Source organism: Triticum dicoccoides, chromosome 1A, assembly GCF_002162155.2.
Source record: "Triticum dicoccoides isolate Atlit2015 ecotype Zavitan chromosome 1A, WEW_v2.0, whole genome shotgun sequence".
NCBI lineage: Eukaryota > Viridiplantae > Streptophyta > Magnoliopsida > Poales > Poaceae > Triticum > Triticum dicoccoides.
In genome coordinates, this window is record NC_041380.1 from 86,562,881 (window position 1) to 86,583,499 (window position 20,619).

The 20,619-nt window shown below is 45.7% G+C and overlaps 1 long non-coding RNA gene across 5 annotated transcripts; it reads right to left on the reverse strand.

Moving 5' to 3' along the window:
* Positions 1 to 15,453: 15,453 nt before the first annotated feature.
* LOC119364670 lies at positions 15,454 to 19,160 on the reverse strand. Of its 5 annotated transcripts, none has more exons than XR_005175038.1 (5): positions 18,821 to 19,160; positions 18,626 to 18,701; positions 18,315 to 18,422; positions 16,411 to 18,122; positions 15,454 to 16,328 (listed from the first exon to the last, which is right to left on the reverse strand). It is a non-coding gene; the product is annotated as an uncharacterized LOC119364670 (long non-coding RNA). The 5 variants fall into 5 exon arrangements; XR_005175036.1 differs by having other exon boundaries at positions 18,557 to 18,701; XR_005175035.1 differs by having other exon boundaries at positions 16,411 to 16,582; positions 17,999 to 18,122; positions 18,315 to 18,701.
* Between the last annotated feature and the right edge of the window lie 1,459 nt (positions 19,161 to 20,619).

Below are 20,619 nucleotides of genomic sequence, written 5' to 3' on the forward strand. Positions count from 1 at the left end.
CAGCTAAGCCCCCGAATGAAAGTCTGGCTTACCACTCGGTAGGATTTTTATAACTTAGGCGAGTACTTGGACTGCAGCTAAGCCCCCGAGTGAGAAGTTTGCTCTTCACTCGGTAGGATTTTTATAACTTAGGCGAGTACTTGGACTGCAGCTAAGCCCCCAAGTGGAAGTCTGGCTTACCACTCGGTAGGATTTTGATAACTTAGGCGAGTACTTGGACTGCAGCTAAGCCTCCGAGTGGAAGTCTGGCTTACCACTCGGTAGGATTTTTATAACTTAGGCGAAACGGATTCGCGGCTAAGTCACCCACTGAGGGGAAAATTTTATTGGACAAAATAAAAAGTGGCAAAAATTATGGAGGAACTATGACACTATTATTTTGAAATCCATGAACTACAGGAGTACTTTATTGCAACTCATCCGAGTGATAAACTTAAGTGTAAAATGGGCGGAGTAGTTCCGCGTTCCAAGCTCGGGGCTCGTCGATATTATGTTCGACGTTGTAAAGACGGTACGCCCCGTTGTGGAGAACTTTGGTGACGATGAAGGGTCCTTCCCAAGAAGGAGCAAGCTTGTGAGGTTTCTTCTGATCCACTCGGAGAACTAAATCTCCTTCTTGGAAGGCTCGACCCCTCACATTTCTGGCGTGGAAACGACGCAAATCTTGTTGGTAGATGGTCGATTGGATCAGAGCCATCTCACTTTCTTCCTCTAAAAGGTCGACTGCGTCCTGCCGCGCTTGTTCAGCTTCTGCTTCGTTGTAGATCTCAACTCGAGGAGCATTGTGGAGAAGATCGCTCGGCAAGACTGCTTCAGCTCCATAGACCAAGAAGAATGGAGTTCTTCCGGTCGATCGATTAGGTGTGGTCCGCAGTCCCCAAAGCACCGAGGGAAGTTCGTCGACCCACGCTCCAGCTGCATGCTTGAGATCACGCATCAGTCGGGGTTTCAATCCCTTGAGAATCAGGCCATTGGCTCGCTCTGCTTGTCCATTCGTCTGCGGATGGGCGACTGAAGCGTAGTCGACTCGTGTGCCTTGAGAGTTGCAGAAATCCCTGAATTCCTCCGAGTCAAAGTTCGACCCATTATCCGTAATGATGCTGTGCGGGACTCCATATCTGAATATCAGTTCCCTGATGAAGCTAACAACAGTACCGGCATCAAGGTTCTTGATTGGTTTAGCCTCAATCCACTTGGTGACCTTGTCGACTGCCACCAGTACATGTGTGAAGCCACTTCGACCTGTTCTCAAAGGACCGACCATGTCCAACCCCCATACTGCGAAAGGCCAGACGAGTGGAATGGTCTTCAGAGCTGATGCAGGCTTGTGCGACATATTCGAGTAGAACTGACATCCTTCGCACTTATCCACTATTTCCTTTGCCATCTCATTCGCCTTTGGCCAGTAAAATCCGGCTCGGTATGCTTTGGCCACGATGGTCCGAGAGGACGCATGATGACCACAGGTCCCCGAGTGGATATCATTAAGGATGATTCGACCTTCTTCTCGTGTTATGCACTTCTGACCAACTCCAGTCGCGCTTTCTCTATATAACTGTCCTTTGATTACGGTAAAGGCTTTAGATCGACGGACGATCTGTCGAGCCTCTTCCTCATCTTCCGGAAGCTCTTTTCTCGGGATATACGCGATATACGGAACTGTCTAGTCGGGAATGACCACCAAGACCTCCATGACCAAGTCGACCACTGCTGGGACTTCAACCTCAGTCGGATCTGTGGCACTCTTGGGCTGTGGAGTTTCTTCGGTGAAAGGATCTTCTTTGACTGACGGAGTGTGTATATGCTCCAAGAACACACCACTCGGAATGGCCCCTCTCTTGGAACCTATCTTTGCTAGATCATCAGCTGCTTGATTTTTCAGTCGGGGTATATGATGGAGCTCCAACCCCTCGAACTTCTTTTCCAGCTTCCTCACTGCACTACAGTATCCAGTCATGGCTGGGCTTCTCACGTCCCACTCCTTCATCACTTGGTTGACCACTAAATCTGAATCGCCATAGACCATCAGGCGACGGACGCCGAGTGAAATGGCCATGCGCAATCCGTATAAGAGGGCCTCATACTCTGCCTCATTGTTGGAGGAATCAAAGTGAATCTGGAGCACATATCTGAGCTTATCTCCTCTGGGGGAAACCAGGACAACCCCAGCACCGGAACCATTCAACATCTTAGAGCCATCAAAAAACATGGTCCAATGCTCCGAGTGAACTTCAGTCGGCTGCTGCTGTTCAATCCACTCGGCGAGGAAATCTGCTATTGCCTGGGACTTAATGGCTTTCTTTGCCTCAAACTTGATATCAAGGGGAAGAAGTTCAATCGCCCATTTCGCCACTCAACCAGTTGCATCTCTGTTGTGCAAAATCTCTGATAGTGGAGCGTTGCTGACGACTGTGATGGAATGATCAGAGAAATAATGAGCAACCTTCTTTGTGGTCATGTATATTCCATACACAAGCTTCTGATAATGAGGATATCTCTGCTTGGATGGAGTCAAGACTTCAGACAAATAATACACTGGGCGCTGAACTTTGAAAGCTTTTCCTTCTTCTTCCCGCTCGACCGTAAGCACTGTACTGATGACTTGTCCTGTGGCTGCGATATAAAGCAACAGAGGCTCTTTGCTGATTGGAGCAGCAAGCACCGGCTGGGTGGAGAGCAGATCTTTTAGCTCGGCAAACGCTGCATCAGCTTCTGGAGTCCACTCGAACTTGTCTGCCTTCTTCATTAGTCGGTAAAGAGGCAATGCCTTTTCACCGAGTCGTGAGATGAATCGACTTAATGCGGCCAAGCATCCAGTAAGCTTCTGGACATCGTGCACTTGCACAGGGCGTTTCATTCAGAGAATAGTGCCGATCTTTTCTGGATTAGCGTCGATCCCTCGCTCGGAAACGAGAAAACCGAGTAACTTGCCACCAGGAACTCCGAATGTGCATTTTGATGGATTGAGCTTGATATCATACCTTCTGAGGTTGGCAAATGTTTCGGCGAGGTCAGCGAGCAGGTCGGAACCTTTTCGTGACTTGACGACGATATCATCCATATACGCTTCCACATTCCGACTGATTTGAGTGAGTAGACACTTCTGAATCATTCGCATAAATGTGGCTCCGGCATTCTTGAGGCCGAATGGCATGGTGATATAGCAGAAGCACCCGAATGGAGTGATGAAAGCTGTTTTTACCTCGTCGGGTCCGTACAGACGGATCTGGTGGTACCCGGAGTAGGCGTCTAGAAAAGACAATCTCTCGCATCCCGCGGTCGAGTCAACAATCTGATCTATGCGAGGGAGAGGAAAATGATCTTTCGGGCAGGCCCGGTTGATGTGCTTGAAATCAATGCACAATCGGAGCGATTTGTCCTTCTTAGGAACTATGAAAACATTAGCGAGCCATTCGGAGTGGTATATCTCTCGGATAAATCCTGCCGCCAACAGTCGAGCCACTTCCTCACCAATGGCTTTTCTCTTCTGGACGGCGGACCGCCGAAGATGCTCTTTGACTGGTTTTGCTGATGAGTCGACTCTTAGGCGATGCTCAGCCAGTCCCCTGGGAACACCTGGCATGTCAGCGGGCTTCCATGCAAAAATGTCCCAGTTCTCACGGAGGAACTGGATGAGCGCTTCTTCCTATTTCGGGTCGAGTGTTGTGGAGATGTGGTTCGGGGCTGCATCGGGGTCAGTCGGGTGAATGTGAACAGGCTTCGTCTCACCGGACGACTGAAATGCAGATTCTGTGGCGGGTTTCTTGGATCGCAGCAAATCACTCGGATCAGCGTTTTGCTTGTATTCTTCAAACTCGACCGTTGTCACCTGGGAATCAGCAATCTTTGAGCCCTTCTGAAAGCACTCTTCTGCCTTTTTCCGATCACCGGTGACAGTGATCACTCCTTTGGGGCCGGGCATCTTCAATTTGAGGTACACGTAACATGGTCGAGCCATGAACCGTGCATAAGCTGGTCTCCCCAAAATGGCATGATATGCACTCTGAAAATCCACGACCTCAAACGTCAACTTCTCTTTGCGAAAATGTTTCGAATCACCAAACACCACGTCCAGAGCTATTTGGCCGAGTGACTCGGCTTTCTTCCCTGGTATAACTCCATGAAAGCTCATGTTACTGGTGCTCAGTCGGGACATCGGAATGCCCATTCCTTTCAGTGTGTCTGCATACAACAAATTCAGCCCGCTACCACCGTCCATCAGCACTTTTGTCAGTCGAGTGCCTTCGACAACTGGATCGACCACCAAAGCTTGCCTCCCAGGGGTGGCAATATGAGTCGGGTGATCAGATTGGTTGAATGTGATGGGTGTTTGGGACCATTTCAGATAATTTGCTTTTGCTGGGGTAACCATGTTCACCTCGCAGTTAATGACTTTCAATCGACTCTTGCTTTCCACATCTGCAAAGATCATCAGAGTGGAGTTGACATGCGGATATCCTTCCTCACTGTCCTCCTTGTCTTCGGCCTTGTCCGACTCCTTTTCCTTGTCTTTAGACTGTTTTCCTTGAAACTGCTGGATCAGGAGTCGACATTGGCGAGTGGTATGCTTTGAGTAAATGATATTCCCCTCTTCGTCTTTCTTCGTGTGGATGTGACACGGCATATCCATCACATCATTCCCTTCTTTATCCTTTACCTTCTTAGGGTTCCAGGATCCTTTTGGTTTCCCTTTAAACTTTCCATGAGTCACGGCCAGAGCCTCTCCAGGAGCTGCCGGTTCAGCCTTCCTCTTCTGTTTCCGACTGGTGTTTCCCTTCTCCGACTGGCTCGGCTTGTGCTTGCCGCTTCGGAGTCGGTCTTCTTCTTCGCCGTTGGCGTACTTGGTAGCAATTTCCATCATCCGACTCAAGGTCATGTCTCCGGTTCGACCAAATTTCAAACTCAATTCTCTGTTCTTGACACCATCCTTGAAGGCGCAGACTGCCTGATGATCAGACACATTCTCCACAGTATGGTGCAAAGTGATCCATCTCTGAATATACTCCCTGAGAGTCTCATTGGTCTTCTGCACGCAGACTTGCAGTTCCGTCAATCCAGCCGGTCGCTTGCAAGTTCCTTCAAACGTTCTGACGAACACTCGGGACAGATCTTCCCAAGTGTAAATGCTGCTAGGAGGTAACTGATTCAACCACGCTCTGGCAGAACCTTCCAACATGAGGGGCAAATGCTTCATGGCCACCTCGTCATTCCCACCACCAATCTGAACCGCCACTCGGTAGTCCTCAAGCCAAGTTTCAGGCTTAGACTCACCGGTGAACTTGCTGACTCCTGTTGCCAACCTGAAATTGGGAGGAATCACTACGGCTCTGATAGCTCTGCTGAAACATTTCGGACCAGAAACATGCACTCGACTGCTCGTGGGCGCATCTCTGTCGAGTCCACCTCGAAGGGCTCTGTTCCGGTCGACCAAGCCTTGCACGATAATGGATTGCGCGTCGAAGCCTGGTTCTCTGGAGTCGACTGGAACTCTTCGCCCCGCACTGAGCTGACGTCTGTCATCTTGCTGCCGAGGAGCGTAAGACCCACCCCTCGGAGGGGGAGTGGGCACTCGACGCCTATCATCTCGGTCGTGTCGGTCTCCATATTGGTCTCGCCGATTCTCGCGCCCTTCACGCCGCGGAGGCGATCTGGGACTGTGAGCCGACTGAAACGTATTCGCAGCGACGGATCGACTGTGAATTCTGTTGCGCGACTGCGACACGGCTGAATTCTGATCTCCTGCTGCCCAGAGCAGATCCCTGATCTGCATCAAGCCTCTGCCAGCTTCCGACTGAGAGGGCTGGATGGACTCTGCTATACGGGTCGCAGCTGCTAAATTCTGGATTGGGGTTCGATATACCTGAGTCGGCGGGAAGAGTTGACGTCGATTGGCGTCGGGAACTCGTTGCCGCGCGCGCTCGTCGAGTGCTCGCTGAAGATTCTCCAGGCGAGCACGTTCGGCCAAATTGGCCAAACGTGCCTCCTCCAAGGCACGAGCCTCGGGGGTTTCTCCTACGATGGGAGTATGCAGGGCATCCATGTTCCTGCGGCGAAGTTCCTCTCTTTGCAGAGAGTCGAGTGGCTCGGGCTGGTACTCTTCGTGGTCTCGTGCGGGGTCGCCTCCGTCGCCTGCCCCACCATCACGGGCGAAGCCAGGGGGGCTGCGGGGCCCGTCGACCATCAGCATTTCCGCCGCTGGATCACTGCTATCACATTCGGATGCAGTCTCTACGGAGCCAGTCGACAGATCGAACAGGCCGTAGAGAGATTCGTCGGGCTCGATTGCCGCAACTTGGGTGGTGGCCGTCTGGCGAGCCACCGCGTGTCTCACCCACCGCTGAAGCCTCGACCGACCCGAGCGCTTGCGCTGGCGGGAGACCGGGAGGGTGGTCGATAGGGGAGTCGACCGATATGGGGTCGACGGCTGCCGTAGCAGAACACCGCGGACACATGCGCGAAAATGCGTCGCACCGCGGACGGGGAGCGCATCAACGTCGAGTGGAGCCTCCTGGAGCCAGGCGGAGTCGTCGGCGACGAATGTGAGAGCACCGAGACGAATCTCTCGACCCTCGACCAAAACTCCAGCAGCTACCATGGTGAAAGTACTCGGAAGAATCGCAACTTCTCCAAAAAATCGCTAAAACACCGGCCCCACGGTGGGCGCCAACTGTCGTGGATCTAAGTCTGACAGTAGAGTGGGGGTAGGTATGGAGAGGCAAGGTCCTAGCTATGGAGAGGTTGTAAGCACAAGAGATGTACGAGTTCAGGCCCTTCTCGGAGGAAGTAAAAGCCCTACGTCTCGGAGCCCGGAGGCGGTCGAGTGGATTATGTGTATATGGATTACAGGGTGCCGAACCCTTCTGCCTGTGGAGGGGGGGTGGCTTATATAGAGTGCACCAGGACCCCAGCCAACCCACGTAATGAAGGGTTTAAGGTACATTAAGTCCGGGGCGTTACTGGTAACGCCCCACATAAAGTGTCTTTACTATCATAAAGTCTACTTAATTACAGACCGTTGCAGTGCAGAGTGCCTCTTGACCTTCTGGTGGTCGAGTGAATCTTCGTGGTCGAGTCCTTCAAGTCGGTCGAGTGAATCCCTCGTAGGTCGACTGGAAGGTGATCTCTTCTAGGGGTGTCTTTGGGCAGGGTACTTAGATCAGGTCTGTGACCCTACCCTAGGTACATGACTCCATCATGAGCCCCCTAACAAAGGGATCCAGAGCGAGGCCTAGCCCTCAGAGGAAGTGAGAAATGAATACAACGCTCTCGCCGGGTTCAGGAGTGGGAATGACCTGCCCTCGAGCAGGCAGCCTGTGCGAGATTTCGAGGGTCAAATACCTGGCATCTCTTAGCTTCTTGATGTCTTCCTCTGTGACAGAGGAAGGCATCCACCGACCTTGAAGGTTGGATCCGGACATGGTTGAAGGTCTGAAGCGCCTAACCTGAGCCTTGGGTGTTGGAACTCGAGGCGGGGGAAGGATTCGATTGAGTATGAGAAAAAGGACAGGCCTTGGCCTCTTTATAAAGAGGGTGAATATCAAGCGTCCTCCTCGTGGCTGTTTGGGACTTGCCTAAAATCGAGGAGTCATACCAACGGGCACGATTGGGTTACCCATGACCGTATCGATGAGAATCCCATAATAAGGGGGACACGATCTATGCTTCGACAAGACATGTCAAGAAAACCGCCTCGCGATATGTGTAGTGCTGGTTGAGAAAAACGGTTCGAATAATGATTGGTCCATGGCATGATGTCATGTTGCTAAATGTGTCAGCAGATTAGATTTGTGGAGATATTATTCTCTCTACGGTGGTATGTGGAACTTATTTTGCAGAGCCGGACACTATCCTTGTGTTCAATATCTTCTATGGAGTATTCGGAGGAGGAACCCGCCTTGCAATGCCGAAGACAAATCTGCGCGCCGGACTCATCGTCATTGAAGCCTGGTTCAGGGGCTACTGAGGGAGTCCTGGATTAGGGGGTCTCCGGATAGCCGGACTATATCCTTTGGCCGGACTGTTGGACTATGAAGATACAAGATTGAAGACTTCGTCCCGTGTCCGAATGGGACTCTCCTTGGCGTGGAAGGCAAGCTTGGCAATACGGATATGTAGATCTCCTTCCTCGTAACCGACTCCGTGTAACCCTAGCCCCCTTCGGTGTCTATATAAACCGGAGGGTGTAGTCCATAGGACAACAACAATCATACCATAGGCTAGCTTCTAGGGTTTAGCCTCTACGATCTTGTGGTAGATCAACTCTTCTAATACTCATATCATCAAGATCAATCAAGCAGGACGTAGGGTATTACCTCCATCGAGAGGGCCCGAACCTGGGTAAACATCGTGTCTCCCGCCTCCTGTTACCATCCTCCTTAGACGCACAGTTCGGGACCCCCTACTCGAGATCCGCCGGTTTTGACACCGACAATACTTCTCTTGTTGTATAGAAAACTTTTTCTTCGGGTATTGATCTTCTTCCCACTCAACTCCATTGGCATTGAACTTTCGTTCAAAACCAACACCTTGATTCTTCCGGTGCCTTCCTTGCTTGCGCACAATTTCCTCAAATTGCTTACTTCCGGCAAGGCTCTTGTAAACACCTTTCTCTATAATTCCCTTCAATAAGCTATTTTCTTGCTCAAGTGTAAATTGGCTAAGAGAATCATTAGTGGAATCAAGAGAACTACTAGAAGCAACAATGTTTCAAGAAATCAAGAAGGAGCATCAAGAGTTGATGGTCAACAAGACCACCAGTTTCAAGAAAGAGGGTAAAGGGAAGAAGGGGAACTTCAAGAAGAACAGCAAGCCAGTTGCTGCTCATGTGAAGAAACCCAAATCTAGACCTAAGGCTAAGACTGAGTGCTTCTACTGCAAAGGAACTGGTCACTGGAAGCGGAACTGCCCCAAGTATTTGGCGGAGAAGAAGGATGGCAAAGTGAAAGGTATATTTGATATACATGTTATTGATGTGTACCTTACTAATGCTCGCAGTAGTGCCTGGGTATTTGATACTGGTTCAGTTGCTAACATTTGCAACTCGAAATAGGGGCTACGGATTAAGCGAAGATTGGCTAAGGACGAGGTGGCGATGTGCGTGGGAAATGGTTCCAAAGTCGATGTGATCGCCATCGGCACGCTACCTCTACATCTACCTTTAGGATTAGTTTTAGAGCTAACTAATTATTATTTGGTGCCAGCGTTGAGCATGAACATTATATCTGGATCTTGTTTGATACGAGATGGTTATTCATTTAAATCAGAGAATAATGGTTGTTCTATTTATATGAGTAATATCTTTTATGGCCATGCACCCTTGATGAGTGGTCTATTTTTACTAAATCTTGATAGTAGTGATACACATGTTAATAGTATTGAAGCCAAAAGATGCAGAGTTGATAATGATAATGCAACTTGGTGTAAAGCGCATGAAGAAACTCCATTCTGATGGACTTTTGGAATCACTTGATTATGAATCACTTGGTACTTGCGAACCATGCCTCATGGGCAAGATGACTAAAACTCCGTTCTCCGGAACAATGGAGGAAGCAACTGAGTTATTGGAAATCATACATACTGATGTATGTGGTCCAATAAATATTGAAGCTCATGGCGGATATCGCTATTTTCTCACCTTCACAGATGATTTGAGCAGATATGGGTATATCTACTTAATGAAACATAAGTCTGAAACATTTGAAAAGTTCAAAGAATTTTAGAGTGAAGTGGAAAATCATTGTAACAAGAAAATCAAGTTTCTACGATTTGGTCGTGGAGGCGAATATTTGAGTTATGAGTTTGGACTTCATTTGAAACAATGCGGAATAGTTTCGCAACTCACGCCACCTGGAACACCATAGCGAAATGGTGTGTCCGAATGTCGTAATCGTACTTTACTAGATATGGTGCGATCTATGATGTCTCTCACTGACTTACCGCTATCATTTTGGGGTTATGCTTTAGAGACAGCTGCATTCACATTAAATAGGGCACCATCTAAATCCGTGGAGACGACACCTTATGAACCTTGGTTTGGCAAGAAACCCAAGTTGTCATTTTTAGAGTTTGGGGCTGCGATGCTTATGTGAAAAGGCTTCAACCTGATAAGCTCGAACCCAAATTGGAGAAATGTGTCTTCATAGGATACCCAAAGGAGACTGTTGGGTACACCTTCTATCATAGATCCGAAGGCAAGATATTCGTTGCTAAGAATGGATCCTTTCTAGAGAAGGAATTTCTCTCGAAAGAAGTGAGTGGGAGGAAAGTAGAACTTGATGAGGTAATTGTACCTTCTCCCTTATTGGAAAGTAGTCCATCACTTAAATCAGTTCCAGTGATTCCTACACCAGTAAGTGAGGAAGCTAATGATAATGATCATGAAACTTCTGATCAAGTTACTACCGAACCTCGTAGGTCAACCAGAGTAAGATCAGCACCAGAGTGGTACAATAATCCTGTTCTGGAAGTCATGTTACTTGACCATAACGAACCTACGAACTATGAGGAAGCGATGATGAGCCGAGATTCCACAAAATGGTTTGAAGCCATGAAATCTGAGATGGGATCCATGTATGAGAACAAAGTATGGACTTTGGTTGACTTGCCCGATGACCGGCAAACCATAGAGAATAAATGGATCTTCAAGAAGAAGACTGACGCTGACGGTAATGTTACTGTCTACAAAGGTCGACTTGTTGCAAAAGGTTTTCGACAAGTTCAAGGAGGTGACTACAATGAGGCTTTCTCACCTGTAGTGATGCTTAAGTTCGAAGTATCATGTTAGCAATTGCTGCATTTTATGATTATGAAATTTGGCAAATGGATGTCAAACTGCATTCCTTAATGGATATCTTAAAGAAGAGTTGTATATGATGCAACCAGAAGGTCTTTTTGATCCAAAAGGTGCTAACAAAGTGTGCAAGCTCCAGGGATCCATTTATGGATTGGTGCAAGCCTCTCGGAGTTGGAATATACGCTTTGATAGCGTGATCAAAGCATATGGTTTTATACAGACTTTTGGAGAAGCCTGTATTTACAAGAGAGTGAGTGGGAGCTCGGTAGCATTTTCGATATTATATGTAGATGACATATTGTTGATCGGAAATGATACTGAATTTTTGAATAGCATAAAAGGATACTTGAATAAGAATTTTTCAATGAAAGACCTCGGTGAAGCTGCTTATATATTGGGCATCAAGATCTATAGAGATAGATCAAGACGCTTAATTGGACTTTCACAAAGCACATACCTTGATAAAGTTTTGAATAAGTTCAAAATGGATAACGCAAAGAAAGGGTTCTTGCCTGTATTACAAGGTGTGAAGTTGAGTCAAACTCAATGCCCGACCACTGCAGAAGATAGAGAGAAAATGAAATGTGTTCCCTATGCTTCAGCCATAGGCTCTATCATGTATGCAATGATGTGTACCAGACCTGATGTGTGCCTTGCTATAAGTTTAGCAGGGAGGTACCAAAGTAATCCAGGAGTGGATCACTGGACATCGGTCAAGAACATCCTGAAATACCTGAAAAGGACTAAGGATATGTTTCTCGTATATGGAGGTGACAAAGAGCTCGTCATAAATGGTTACGTCGATGCAAGCTTTGACACTGATCCGGATGACTCTAAGTCATAGACCGGATACGTGTTTTTATTAAATGGTGGGGCTGTCAGTTGGTGCAGTTCCAAGCAGAGCGTCGTGCGGGATCTACGTGTGAAGCGGAATACATAGCTGCTTTGGAAGCAGCAAATGAAGGAGTCTGGATGAAGGAGTTCATATTTGATCTAGGTGTCATACCTAGTGCATCGGGTCCAATGAAAATCTCTTGTGACAATACTGGAGCAATTGCCTCGGCAAAGGAATCCATATTTCACAAGAGAACCAAGCACATCAAGAGACGCTTCAATTCCATCCGCGATCAAGTCAAGGAGGGAGACATATAGATTTGTAAGATACATACGGAGCTGAATGTTGCAGACCCATTGACTAAGCCTCTCTCACGAGCAAAACATGATCAGCACCAAGACTCCATGGGTATTAGAATCATTACAATGTAATCTAGATTATTGACTCTAGTCAAGTGGGAGACTGAAGGAAATATTCCCTATAGGCAATAATAAAGTTATTATTTATTTCCTTATATCATGATAAATTTTTATTATTCATGCTAGAATTGTATTAACTGGAAACTTAGTACATGTGTGAATACATAGACAAACAGAGTGTCACTAGTTTGCCTCTACTTGACTAGCTCGTTGGATCAATTATGGTTATGTTTCCTAACCATAGACATGAGTTGTCATTTGATTAATGGGATCACATCATTAGAGAATGATGTGATTGACTTGAACCATCCGTTAGCTTAGCACGATGATCATTTAGTTTGTTGCTATTGCTTTCTCCATAACTATACATGTTCCTATGACTATGAGATCATGCAACTCCCGAATACCGGAGGAACACTTTGTGTGCTACCAAATGTCACAACGTAACTGGGTGATTATAAAGGTGCTCTATAGGTGTCTCCGATGGTGTTTGTTGAGTTGGCATGGATCAAGATTAGGATTTGTCACTCCGATTGTCGGAGAGGTATCTCTGGGCCCTCTCGGTAATGTACATCACTATAAGCCTTGCAAGCAATGTAGCTAATGAGTTAGTTATAGGATGTAGCATTACGGAACGAGTAAAGAGACTTGCTGGTAACGATATTGAACTAGGTATTGAGATACCGACGATCGAATCTCGAGCAAGTAACATACCGATGACAAAGGGAGAACAAAGTATATCGTTATGCGGTTTGACCGATAAAGATCTTCGTAGAATATGTAGGAACCAATATGAGCATCCAGGTTCCGCTATTGGTTATTGACTAGAGACATGTCTCGGTCATGTCTACATAGTTCTCGAACCCGTAGGGTCCGCACGCTTAACGTTCGGTGACGATTGGTATTATGAGTTTATGTGTTTTGATGTACCGAAGGTAGTTCGGAGTCCCGGATTTGATCACGGACATGATGAGGAGTCTCGGAATGGTCGAGACGTAAAGATCGATATATTGGAAGCCTACATTTGGACATCAGAATGGTTCCGAGTGGTTCGGGCATTTTTCCAGAGTAGCGGGAGGTTACCGGAACCCCCCGGGAAGTATATGGGCCTTATTGGTCTTTAGTGAAATAGAGGAGAGGGAAGGAAAAAGAGGGAGGCGCGCCCCCAAGTCCAATCCGAATTGGGAGGGGTGGCCCCCTTTCGTTCCTCCCTCTCTCCTCCTTCCTTCCTCTCCTACTCCTACTTGGAAGGGGGAATCCTACTCCCGGAGGGAGTAGGACTCCCCTAGGGCGCGCCATATAGAGGGCCGGCCCTCACCCTCTCCACTCCTTTATATACGGGGGAGGGGGCACCCCATGGGCACACAAGTTGATCATTGATCTTTAGCCGTGTGCGGTGCCCCCCTCCACCATAATCCACCTCGATAATATCGTAGCGGTGCTTAGGCGAAGCCCTGTTGCGGTAGCAACATCATCACCATCATCACGCCGTCGTGCTGATGAAGCTCTCCCTCAAAGCTCTACTAGATCGTGAGTTCAAGGGACGTCACCGAGATGAACATGTGCAGATCGTGGAGGTGCCGTATCTTTGGTACTTGATCGGTCGATCATGAAGACGTACGACTACATCAACCGCGTTGTCATAACACTTCTGCTTATGGTCTACGAGGGTACGTAGACGATATTATCCCCTCTCGTTGCTATGCATCACCATGATCTTACGTGCGCGTAGGATTTTTTTTTGAAATTACTGTGTTCCCCAACATATTTCAGTACATATATGTTCCACCCCCATATGGTTACAATCAATAAGCATTTCTCCTTTGGATTCATCTGTACTGGTTTTCTCAGGGAACTTTTCATCCACTCCAACCACTTGTGAAGAAGGCTACAATTTTCTAGAATGTAATCAAATGCCCATGTTAATCATGTCAGATCGAAGATGGTATGTTAGTGCATTTTACAAATCCCGCAAACCAAATAGGCCTGTAGTAATGTTCAAAACTGCATGTAGGCACTAACATGTTTTCTTCTTTTGCAGATAACGATTAGGCCCAGTGGTGGATAATGTGATACAATATAACAATCACGTCGAATGCCTAGATCTGCATCTCTCAGAAGTTACTTTGAACTCTTACCGAGGGACCTTACCGGAGATTATATCCGTCAGGTTCTTTGTTCTCAATGCTAGGATGCTGAAGGAAATGAGGTTTGCCCTACATTTATTTTGCAAAAATGAATGGTTTGTTGATCAGCGCCGGCGCCTGCGACAGAATGGAATAGGCTCCAAGAATGCTGAATTTCATTTTGGAATTTCAGATGACAGAGTAATCGGAAGTCATCGTGTCAACCCCATACATGACTTCTCAGTGGGTGACCCCTTTGCAAAAATTGTGAGGTTTCCGAACCAGACTTAGAAGTGCTAATATTAGTTTAAACCTCTCTGATATCCATGTTCAGCGGATCAGCGCGAGCGTTTGCAGCTGATGAGCTGAAGTTCATTTCTAATATCAGTTTGAACCTTGTAATCTTCGAATTTGAGCCATATAACTCTGGAATTTGAACCTTGTAATATTTCGAGCACTATTTTAACCTTAATATGCAATGGTCTTAGATTTTATTAACCACTAGTAAAAATGTCCGTGCGTTGCAACGGGCCAAAAAATAGCAAAATTTGCTTTGTGTGTGTGATTGCGCAACATTTCTTATGTTCAATTCTCTTTTTCGGAGTATGAAGTGTGGATTTAAAGAAGCCACCTTAACATCCTTCATATGATTAAAGAGTAGTTGTGCATGGAATAATTTGTCAATTTTTTTTACTTTTCGAGAGAACATGAATATTTATTTATTTTAAAAGTAACATTTTTGAATTTTTTTAATCATTTTTAAATGGGATTTTTTACAATTCACATTTGTTACACATTTAAAAATAATTTTGATTTAAATGCAACATTTTTAAAAAAATTGGTACATTTTTAGGAAATATTGAATATAAAAATGATGAACATATTTAAAAATGTTCACATTTTTTGAAATAAAAGCCAATTTGATACAACCTTTCTCTTAAAAAACACACGCTCTGTGTCTGCAGTAAAAAAAAGAATTGTTGGTGTTTGAACCATGTAGTATAGAGTTGAGAAAGTCATAGTCATGTCCTTCGATGTCACCTTCTTCGACTTATCACTATGATCGGGTAAAAAAAGAATTGTTGGTGTTTGGACCATGTAGTATAGAGTTGAGAAAGTCAGTCATGTCCTTCTATGGCACCTCCTTCGACTTATCACTATCACCGGGTGGAAGAGAAGTGGTGGATGTGTTCTGAGTGGTATATACAAACGGTGAAATTGTTGTATACAATTTAAAAGCTTAATAACTAATCCAAAATTTTATTTAGAATTTGCAGAAGATAATAAATGCAAAAGGATTTGAATAGTTTTAGAGATAGTGTTTTATTTTCATTATTTGGGCTTGGCCCAAACAAAACACTTCATGCACATAGAAGTACAATACACACGCTCTTTCCCTAAAAATCATGCAAGCACGAACTCATCTCCCTTCCCTTTCCCTATGATCAAGTATCCCTACTGCTCAAAGTGCGAAGCACTGCCACCGGATGCTCATGTCTCCTCGTCCTTCATGTCATGTTCTTCCACCATGGCCATCGGACTATATTTTTTAAAACCGAACGGGCAACTGAACCGTTGCGTCTGTCACCGGTTGAACCGCTGGTTCATCGATTTGTTCGTGACAAAAAAAAACAAGTTACTAAAAATAACCTTAGATCAAATGAGTACACATAATATTGGATGTAATATAAACATAACCAGCCAGGTCACAGGGGCAGAGACATTTTAACTCACCTTCCCTTTAGTTGCCAATTTGAAGGGAGGGATTGAATTATGTTGTGTTTATGGCCAATTGAGCGGTCCATGAGCGATCAATTTAAAATACATAGTGATAACCTGGCTTCTAATGTAAATAATAATCCAATTCTTTTGCAATTGGATACCCAAATTTAGCATACTGCACATTCATCTCTCTTATCGTCAGTGTTTGATTATGCAAAAATAGGTTCAGCATGTAAAATCAAGGCAGCTTCTCTGCACACAATTTCTTGGGAAGAGACAATAAACCTTTGCATCATTCAAATGTCACAGGTGACTTGTTTTAGTTTGGGATCTTGAAAGAATCAAACCAACATACCTTTCCCGGCAACAGTCAGCAGTGGTAAGCATGTGCCGCTGGAGCCCGACCAACTTCCCTTGATCCCATTTATTGTCTCCTATCCACGGCGACAAAGTGAAAAAGGTTTCAGCGGACTTAGTCGGGCATCCACGATCAGGTTTTAGAGGGAGAAGACTCACCGCCTGCTGGCAAGGTCGGGACCGTGGTCGTCCGTCTCCGCTTTGCCGGCCGATAAGATCATTGATATTGACCAGCCAGCTGAGTACTCATCACCTTGCTCTGCTGAATCACCTTGAGGCTATCGTTGGTGCTCCGTGAGGCCTGCGGTCGGGATCTAAAGTCCATGATTTGCTGTTCGGTTCACCATAGTGACCAGTGAACAGTGTCAGGAGAAAAATGTCGCTTTACGATCAAGACGGTAGAATAAATCGAGATTATTTCCAAATAAAACGAACAAGAAACTTCATGCATCTACGTGAACAAAATTATAATCAGCAGGGAACATAATTATATTTGACAGAAGCCTCAAACTCGATTGAAATCACAACCGGTACAATTTTCTAAGTTTGGTCTTCACAACTATACAAAAGAAGAAGAATAAATGTATACCATCATTTCAAATCCAAGACAATATTATCAAGGTTAAGAAAAATCGAATCACAACACAGTCCACTGCAATGAATTCTCAAAATATCTTGGAATTACTCTGCTTCGCGTTATTTAGTATGCTTGTTCTCCTTCCCATAGAGTGTCCGTTGATTCAGCTAGTTGGTGATTGTTTTTAGTCCATAGTAGCAAATTTGTTGCACATGCTGCATGCATGTAAAAAAACAATGCACGGTGCTGTTTTTTCGTCTGTGAATCGTGTGCACAGCCCACGACAACATAACTGAAGACATACTAAATGCTTTCTAGTTAACTCTTCAAATGACTAATCAATACAGTAAGTCCTCACTGCATCTCTAGGTAGGAACCGAATATCCCGGTCTGTTTTCTCTACCAGTTCAGATCTCGCAAAAGTAGGGAGTACGAAAAATATAGCAGAAGGGATAACCTGAAGTAGCTATTATGAACCAAGCATCATATATATCAGCTGCCCATTAATGGGTAGTTCGTGCAATGTGCACAATTTCTATTCAAGTAATAAAAGTGATGGAAGACCTCAAGTACGTTCAACCCAGATTACTTACACATGCAATGCACTTGCCATCAATCGGGCTTAAAATTTGTTCATAGGAGACGGAGATATCGGGTTAGAACTTCCCTTGTTTTTACATTGATTTTAGGATGGATGTAGTAGTAGGGCTCTCTTGAATCTAGATGATGTGCAGGTTAGGTGTGGCTGTGAAGGAGATCTGTGAGTTCTTAATATAATCATGAAAAATAGGAAGCTCTTAATATAATCATGAAAAATAGGATGCTCTAGTTCACAAGAAACCAAATTGGCTCTTATAAGCCGATCGATCGGCACAATCAAAACAGCTGTTAAATTAACAACAAAATTGAAGGTCATGGCTTTGTTGGAGCAAAGATCTAATCTCCACATCTTGAATATGTGGGAACCAGATTAGGATGACAATGTCCTACAAATTCAATACTTCATTTTTCTGTGATCAATGCAAATGTCTTCTATGGGCTTCTGGCTACTTGTTGGCAGCAATAGTAGGTTGGTGAGCAACTGAGCCTGCTTCCTTGTTTAGATATTCAGACCAGCACATGGAAAGGCTGAACAAGTATACTTATATAATACTAACAACCTGTCAGTACCAGGGTAATATTTGTTGGTGAAGATGCCTGAAAACCAAAGTTGTGAGTCTAGCTTGTTTCCTCTTGCATCATCTGTGTGGAGGTCATGGCTTTCCATACAGCGGAATAGGGCTAAACTCCACACCTTCAACCAACCAGAGAGAGCTAGTTAGGAAAGGTGGTTATAATGGCGTACTGGAAGCTCAACTCTTCTTTGTCTACACTAATGTACTATTTAACTACTTGGGCCCAGATGCATACAAAAATTGAAGATGAAAGGTTAGGCAGATGCAAATGAGGTTACAGTACATTAGGAAAATTCACTGCCACAACGGACCTGCTATTTTGAAACTTATGTTTGGGACTGTATATGCCAATATCTTCATATCATGTGCAGCAGCCTCTTCAAATTGCTAGTATCGTTGACATGATTTGTGAAAGAGTCCTACAGGCACAAATTATTGATGCAGTAATAAGCTAATCAAGTTTTGTCCAGCCCGTGGCTGCATCCACGTTGCCGCTGCTATTGCCGGCGAAGTATAGCAAAAGAATCTGCGTCATGTAAGTTGCAACTCGCACAATCTCGTCAGGAGGCTTGGGAGCAGCATCGTGAACGACAGTGCGGTGACAGTCTGCCTGATGGATAACCTCAGGGTGCAGCCAAGGTGCTTGTGACGCGCTCCATCTCTTACTCGTCAAAATCGCCGCGCTGCTCCTGCGCCGACTGAGCGGAGGCAGAGGGAGAGGAGGAACACGTCAACGAGCAGCAAGAAATTGTAATCGAAGCAGGCCGAATTGGCGGAGGGAGGCGGGCGGGTGCAGATCTCACGCCCGGCGGCTCACCTTGTCCTGCGCTGCCGCCGCCTCGTCGTCGTCGAGGAAGGCGAGCGGGGTGTCCGGGCTATCGGCCGCGGGCTTCTTGGCCGGCGGAGCCGCTAGGGCCTTCCTCGGCCGGCGCCGGCTCCACGAGGGGATCTCCGGCCGCGCCTGCTCCTGCTGCTGGCCCGCACGATGGACGACAGGTTCGCGAGAATGGCTGCCACCTCCAGCTCACGCTCGCCGAACTCCTCCTCCCGCGTGGGTCCGCTCCCAGCCGACACGGCCGCCTTGGATCTCACCAAGCGAGCGAGGGATTGGGTGGAGCTCTGCGGGCGATGGCGAGAACAGGGGAGGAGGCGGAGGATTCGTTTGGTAGTTTTGGTTTAATAGAGGTTTTTTTTGTAAAAACAAAGTGCGGGCTTAAATTAGTACCACCTCGTTTATATTACGATTTTGTCTATACAAGTCGTAAAAGCGTATTATGACGTGAGAAAAAAGTGTATTGTGACGGTGAACCCGACAAAATCAATCGTGCTTTATTATTATATACTAGCACAAAAGCCCGTGCGTTGCAACGGGGAAGAAAATTGATGCATTGATTTGAGAAAAAGGCTAGTTTCGCCATTCACCAAAATGCAAGCCCGTGCGTTGCAACGGGGAAGAAAATTGATGCATTGATTTGAGAAAAAGGCTAGTTTTGCCATTCACCAAAATGCCCATCAACGCGGCATACGGGTCATGCATGTACGCTTTTATCATGTCATCATTTCCTTTAATTAGAGCCATGCATGTATCTTTTTCTCATTTAATTTAATTAGAGCCAATCACACCATGCCAAGCCCATAAATCCTTCTAATTAGAGCCAATACAACATGGTTGCATCGTCCATATCCCCTTCATTATGGAGTTTTCTCTCCTTTTGGTATGCTGTTTCCTCTCTTTCTTGGTTTTGAAGATGACTTGCTGATATAAGTTGAATCTACTACAACTCACGTGTGTATATAAGTTGGTGAAATTTGCTTTTATCATGTCATCATTTCCTTTAATTAGAGCCATGCATGTATCTTTTTCTCATTTAATTTAATTAGAGCCAATCACACCATGCCAAACCCATAAATCCTTCTAATTAGAGCCAATACAACGTGGTTGCATCGTCCATATCCCCTTCATTATGGAGTTTTCTCTCCTTTTGGTATGCTGTTTCCTCTCTTTCTTGGTTTTGAAGATGACTTGCTGATATAAGTTGAATCTACTACAACTCACGTGTGTATATAAGTTGGTGAAATTTGATCTAAAGGAGCGAGGTAGGACTAATATTGATTGAATCAGTTCTTTACTGCAATCCGATTATAGGCCGGCTGGCTATAGCCTTCGTGGCCCAACCCAGAGGTTAGGGGTTCGATACCCAGTTAAAACATATATTTTTTTTACCTTTTTTCATGAAAGTGGCAGGAGCAGGCCCATCAAAGGAAGGTCGATGCCCAGCCAGTTGGGCCGTTGCACCTTCCGACTATGTTCTCCCATCGCATGAAAACACGGCCAGAAATTCACGTGAATAGTACCACCTCATTAGATTAAAAAAAGTCCAAATAACAAAATCACGTAGGCGGGACGAAACCAAGAATACCACCTTGCTTTATTAGTAGGTATAGAGGTATAGATAAAAAATATATACTAGCAAAAAGGCCCGTGCGATGCAACGGGAGAAAAAAAAAGACTTTAAGCAGGTGTAACCATATAAGCATGGCTAAGTTCTCCCTTTCTGCCATGTTCTCTATTTCAACGTGACACCTCACCCTTGTCGCCTCAGCTAATCTCACTTT